Source organism: Ixodes scapularis, unplaced genomic scaffold (assembly GCF_016920785.2).
Source record: "Ixodes scapularis isolate PalLabHiFi unplaced genomic scaffold, ASM1692078v2 PGA_scaffold6__148_contigs__length_123643588, whole genome shotgun sequence".
NCBI lineage: Eukaryota > Metazoa > Arthropoda > Arachnida > Ixodida > Ixodidae > Ixodes > Ixodes scapularis.
Genome location: NW_024609881.1, coordinates 3,659,414 through 3,666,551, shown reverse-complemented (window position 1 = coordinate 3,666,551; position 7,138 = coordinate 3,659,414). Strand labels below are relative to the sequence as shown.

Genomic DNA, 7,138 nt, shown 5'->3' with positions numbered 1-7,138 from the left:
CCTGCCCTTCTCGAACAGGCGACAAACGTACCGGTGGATCCCGGTGTTGCTGGAGAAGGGTGGATTATAAAAGGGGAGAAGTAACGAAGAGAAAGTTCGAGTAGAAACTAGCCGGGGAAAACTGAACAAAGTACAACGAACTCTCGCGTACTTAAAGGAACGTGGAATGCGAATTTGACGTGTCCGCAATCTGTGGTATCAGTTTCCGTTGCACGTAGTTTGTAGTCACTACATTCCTAAAACCGCGACGGAAGACCAATAAACCGGGAAAATACTCACACATCGCCGCGCGTTCTTGACACCGGACGCCATCGGTCTGGATTGACTGCGAATCAACGAATCGTGTGATAATAAAATGTTACTTTTTTAACTGAAAGATTTAAAAACGCACCTATAAATATCTATACGCATATAAAACTCTGGTATCGTTATTACAGGTATTTATAACTCGTTTTACTCTAGTTTTTTGCAATTTGTTTCATTAGCCTCGGTCCGATCCTCTTTGCTTGCCACCGCTAGGGTGTAGGTCTAGTACACCCTACCACCGCGCGACGCGATCGACCACGTGCGACCCACCCCCCACCAACCACGTTGACCGCTTGTGACAGCTGTCACGTAACACATCGGCATATCGCTGTTGACCGCGATCGGTCAAACTGTCGCTCGCTTTCTGTGGCTTGCCAGGCAGCGAAAGCATGGCTTACTGCACGTGGTTTGGATCAGAGAAGTACAGAGACACATTCGTTACAGGTAAGGCGCCATGCGTTGGAAGCTACTTGCGAGGGTTCCCGGACATTTCATTGAATGCCGTTTCGTCGAACGCCGTTTCATCGAAAAAATGGACGTTTCATCGAAAAAATGGACGTTTCATCGAACGCCGTTTCATCGAATCGCTGACGGCCGTTTCATCGAATGTATTTTATATAAAAAGTGTGAAAGATGCTCTTTTATGCACGGATCGAGTGCATTTTCGTGTCATTCACCCATTTCATCGTCAGGTTTTTTTTTTTTTTTTTTTAAATTTCCAAACTTGTAGCTGTTACAATTTATTTTGATGCAAGTAACCCATGAGGATATTTGTACCGATTTTTATGTTTGTTTCGCTATTGTGCTTATCTGTTCACCCCCTCTGTATTACCTGATGGGCCTCGAGGGTATTCTATTAAATAAATAAAAAGTCGCACTCCCGGTGAGAGCGCACTCCAACTCATGGAGGCCAGAAGGCGACTTAGGTTTTGCGCAGGCGCAACAACTTTAGCCATGTGAGCCTCCTAGCCTCTCCTGTCTTTCTATTGATACTTTTTTACTGCCCGAAGCTTGCAGCAGCTAAAGCTGAGGTGCTATTTATAAAACTACAATGAAACATTGTTTTTTTTTTTTTTTTTTAGTTCTAAGACTCAGTGGAGTCAAAAGTAAGTATGTCCTTCAAATTTTAATTGAAAACTTTCGGGGGTTCATGTGTTCGTGCGACAGCCATTCACCGTTTCAAATGATGAGCAATTGCTCTCAAAAAGTCCCCCGCAGCCATGCTCCGTCGGTTCTAATAAAAAAGGCGGGGCGGACCTTCTAATTTCTTGCAGCTATAGATCCGTCGCTCTGGGGCAGGGGGCGCGAGCGCGCCCGGAAGACTTATGCAAGACTCGACCAGGTTATGCTGGCTGCATCATCCATGTGGCGCTGTAGCTTTCGATTTTGCACGTGCCTCGTTCGAATACAAGCAGCTGTCAGCATCTGTAGATGCGCGGTAACAAAACGCCTAAAGAAAGTTAAAAAGAAAAAAAGACCGGAATTCTGCAGCTCGCGGCCGCAGCGTTCCATTAAACATTCCTTTCATCTTCGCTTTCTTTCATAGTTTCCTCGAGCACGTATATTTCACTTAACGTGATAGCGAAGCCGAAGCTACTCGCAAAAGCGCGTCCTCCTGAATGATGCTCGCACTGCTCGAGCGCGCGTGCCTGGCTGGGAGGCTGAAAGCTCGCGGGTCGATCCTTTAGCCTCTGCTACGCTGGCACTTAAAATGGAACGGAGTAGAAGAAACTCTAGTGAGGAAGTGTATTGATGCATGTTCGAAACGCGAGCCAAGTATTATATTTTGCTCGCCTGGAGCGCTGCTCAAAACTTGAGAGCTACGAGCCTATGGCCTTCTTCTGGTGAGGAGGCTCTTGGGAACTCAGCATCGCCTCCAGCTTGTCTTCCGTCAGTTGATGTTCTGCGGTGATGCAAGTCAAAAACTTCCAGAACCCGAGATGGGCACCTCTGGCCAGCTTCAAGAAGCAGGAATGCCACCCTGGCGTTCGATAAGACGGCGTTCGATAAAATGGCGTTCGATGAAACGGCTTCTATGAAACGGTGTTCGATAAAACGGCATTCCATGAAACGGCATTCAGTGAAACGGCGTTCGATGAAATGTCCGGTCCCAACTTGCGAGACGCACCCCGGCAAGGAGGTTATAAGTACTAGGAGGGGGCACGTTGCAATATTGGTGAAGCCTAGTCATAAAAAGTTTAAACAATGTTGTGCCCAACATGACCGCAAATCTCTAACCGTGTTCCAAAATTTATTCGATCTTAATCCAGGGTAAGAGTTTTGTACCTTGGCGTTCCAAAGCCTACCCGCGTCAAGCGTTCTTCAACCTGTGTTGTCACGTGCCACGACCTGTCGGTGTAACTCGGGTTCATTTGGGTAAGATTTGGAACACAGCCTCTGGCGATTGGTGCGCGTGACATGTCACGTGCGAGATGGATGGTTGATTGTACCGCTCCGTCCGGTAGGTTTTATCAGATCGAATGCTAGACGAAGGCTAGCTATGGTAACGTGATGTGGTCATGTTGAGCTGATAAGAAAGGAGGAAAATGAGAAGTTCAACGCTTGAGTCACCTTCGCGACTGTGGCCGTCTTTCATGCAGCAGTAGCAACGTTTATTTTTTGGGGGTACTCTAGGAGTAGGCGATATGTCGCAGGAACCTGGTGAGGTTATAGAGACGTGAAGTTGGAACTCACTTTAAAAAAAAAAAAAAAACGGTTCCAAAAAAGCTTACGCCGATCCGAAATGCAACATTCACACGTGGTTTCTGGATGCGCCCACCCGCGACCCGCGTAGTCCTGGCCTACCCAGTTTCATTATTTTGCAGCCGCTAGATGGCGCAACGTGTAGCGCCAAACTGCATTGCAGGTTGCCTATTATAAGGGGTTGGATGGCGCATAGCCGCACTCTAAGAAAAAAGGGAGGAGAAAGGCAGCAAAAGCGACTGTTCCTCCTTGTTGCGGACAAGTTGCCCAGAGAAGGGAGGAACGGCAGTTCAGATGAAAGGAGGAGGGCGAGTTCCTCCTTGTTCAGTTGGCGCAGGGGTAGAACATCGCGCTACTGACAAGTGGTCGACGGTTCGATCCCCAGAAAAGTTTTTTTTTTTTTTTTTTGTTTACCAAAACACACATAAACAAACCCAGACCGATGAAAGGAAAATTAAAGTCCTTATTATTCTCCGAGACGTTTTCCTCCTCCAGGCAGACCGGAGAAAGCTTTCGCCCTCCGGACCCATCTTCTTTCGGTTTCGTTTTTCGAGCACATCGCGCACGTTGTTTAATAAATTAATGTTGAGTTGATTGAGCTTCAGCGGCAGCGAAGGCCGCCTGTAATTCCGTCTTCTAGTCCAAACGTGCTGAACATTTCGGTTGCATTGACGTTTTGACCACTAATTTTATCAAACGAGCTAACGAAGCCGCTAGAAACAGCGAAGTTCCGGAGCAGTGCCAGCAGCGCTACATACACTGGGTAAGACGGCCGTCTCTAGAGCACTATATAGCTCCTTCGGAGCCATAGAGATCATATACTAAATCTAGAGGAAAAGGTCCGCCATTTTCCCATACATTCTGGCTGCCGCAAGCGGCGGACCTTGCAGGCAGACACTCTGGGTCCCAAACACGGTTACATCATCAGAGCAGTTTCGTGAACTTCAACAATCCACGAACTTACCGGTGGAAAGATACTCGCGTTCTTTTCGAAGGTTTCTTTTTGCATAGCGCGCAGATGTACGGCCTCGCGTTAACGCTAAACTAAACCATATACCCGGCTTCGCTGGTGGGGCGCGGCTGGGCGCGGTTGAGGAATACGAAACTGCGCAACCACCAGATTTCCGAGATTTCGACAGAAGGGAAGTTAATGCAGCGTAATGACTTTATTGCTTTTTATAAGCGTTAGAATAGCTCAGAATTTAGTTTACAACGTTAAATTATCACTGTTTATATTGCTGAGAGTTTTCACTCTCCGTGTTTACCATGGCAACGTTGCTTTCTTTCTCTCGTGTTCTGTCGCTCTCTTTTGCGATCGTTCACTCGGGACCCAGGATGTCGGCGCACGGGATTTGCCCAACACCTCCTAGAAGACAAGGCCGTAGTGCTCTTCTCGTGACGTCGCAAAGGAAGGCCATCGGGGGCGCGCGTCGAAGCGAATGCAACGCGCGTAGATCGACCGTCGTAACGCGTTTTTAGTCACATACGCGTGTCATATTAGCTAAAATGAAAGCTGCAGATAGCAACGGGTCTAGAAAACATTTTATTACACGAGCAAAATATTACACCGCTAAATAATCGGTACGAAATGGCACGAGGTATGCGTACAAGACGTCTATCGAAAAATGTGATTGTCTTAAGTCGAAAACATTGAGTCATGCAATTATTGTTGTAGGAATGCATATTTTATACAGAAATACTTTGACAAAATGGCGAGACACGCAGTGATTTTGAAACAGCAAAACAGAAGTTAAAAATCAGGTAGACATAGTCAACGCGGACAAGGCAAGACAAGCGTTTCTCACGATCATGTAAGCGACGTTATCGCGTGCAGTCACTGAAATCTTGCATCATACCCCGGCCACATGGCAAAATTAATGTAATTTCGATCGAATGACATTATAGGTTCGACAAATCCGCTTGCGGCGCTCGTATAATCACTCAAGACCGCGAGCTGATTAAATCCTATATCACTGAATGAAAATATATTAACGTTTCCCTGTGGCAGGGGTACTAAACTTACTACTAAGTCTACTAATTTACTTCTCCCTATGGGCTCGAGCTGCCTTAGAACAAAACATAACTTGTTTTGTATATAATAATACTATCACCTTAATACAGTTAAGATTCTAGTATAAACGCGGAAAAGGCAATAACATAACTTTAGTATAAATAAACACAGAATCACAAACAACTCACTTTCAATAATCACACAAACTTGATTTTCATCTTCCAGTGAAAACTAGATTAGCGCGCATATTTACAAATGTCGACGCAACTGCATACGAATAATGACAAGGAACAAAATTGCAATTTATCATGCGATTAAAAAAAAACGACTGCAGCATCTTACTTGCGTCCTACATGAACAAGAAAGCCCGTAAATCAGTTGTTTCTCACCTGTCGATCGTATCCATACGTCCCACAATATCCGTGACGAACACATTTGAACACGAACTCCAAGAAGCCTCTCTCAGTCGAGAGAGAGGTCTATCGATTAGTCGACCAGAGCCTTCGTTGGCTAGTTGTCACACGTCACTCAAACCGTAGCAGGACTTGTTTCACAAATGCACGCAAAATGCCGTAGTATCAAGCGAACACACAAAAAAACTACCCGAGACTACGGTGATGACAGAAATACGACGGGAAACAAGTCTCAAAAGTACCACACATGAGAGCAACGGCGACGAAAGCAGCGGCGACGAGAGCAACGGCGACGAGAGCAGCGGCGACGGAAGGCTTAACGTTGTCGACCCATCTCTTGCTGGTGTGGGCTCCCTGCGACAACGACTGGATTTCTTTTCGGTTTGCTTCCCTTCTGAGATGTCTCAGCGTTCCTTTTCAGACAGTCAGCAGCTCACACACAACGTAAATTTACCAGAATCGAAGCCATGTGGCATCAGCAGCATCGCTACACCATAGCATCGCAGCCGGTCCTTTCGAAAAGTGTGGGGTGCTGCGGAACTGCACGTAGTCCCGCGGTTACGGGAATACTCATAAATATAATTTTGGTACTCTCAACCTTGGTAGCGCGTTATATAATACGTTTATATTATATATATAATAAATTGTACAAGACTGCGCCTTTAAAACGTATATTAATGTCGGATAAACGCGCATGAACGAACACCACCGCGCTGCTTGTCAAGGGACATTGTTTTCACGTCGATAGCGTATTCTCACGTAGTTGCGCCATGGACTTCCTTCCTCCGCCATTGTGACGTAACCTCTCAGAGCGCTCTGGCCTTCTTCTCTAGGAGGTGTTGATTTGCCACTCCTCCTCACCCACCTTTACCCCCCTAAGAAAAAGTACAACGTAGACTCTAACCAATTTCTTCAATGTGCCCGACGTTTCGAAGCCAGCTCGGCTCCTTGTTCACGGGTGACTGTTTATGGGCCCAAGGGTAGCAACCTGTCGTCGTTTTCTTCTCTTCTCTCCTAGCTTTGTTTTCTTCTTCTGTTCCTGTGTGTGGCGCATTTTAGCCCGTGTATATAGCTGCTTGGAAGCGTTCCGGTGGATCGGTTCAGGTTGTTGCTTGTATTTTGTATGTGCCAAGATTCTATTAAGAATCTTGGCACATACAAAACAGAATCTTAATAGAATCTTGGCACATACAAAATACAAGCAACAACCTGAACCGATCCACCGGAACGCTTCCAAGCAGCTATATACACGGGCTAAAATGCGCCACACACAGGAACAGAAGAAGAAAACAAAGCTAGGAGAGAAGAAAACGACGACAGGTTGCTACCCTTGGGCCCATAAACAGTCACCCGTGAACAAGGAGCCGAGCTGGCTTCGAAACGTCGGGCACATTGAAGAAATTGGTTAGAGTCTACGTTGTACTTTTTCTTATTACTTACCTAACCAGGCGGAGTTCCGCCGAAATGTTTACATTTAAACCTTTACCCCCCTGTTCGGAGCAGAGTAGCGCAATCTAGAACGCCTTCTCTCGGCGACTAGCGGCGAACGCCCGGAGGTTCCAACTGCGGTCAGAAATGCATGGAGAACGTGAGAAAATCGTTGTTTCTTCAGTTTTGTGGGGATGTGCGGAATGGAAATTATTTTTGACATAATAATGAAACATTTTAGAATAATATGCGATAAGTTTTGTGCCATACAAGGACG

At 46.2% G+C, this 7,138-nt stretch overlaps 1 pseudogene; it reads left to right on the top strand.

Annotated features, from left to right (window-relative positions):
- The first annotated feature begins 541 nt into the window (after positions 1–541).
- Positions 542–7,138, top strand: part of LOC115308676 — a 53,519-nt pseudogene continuing 46,922 nt past the window's right edge.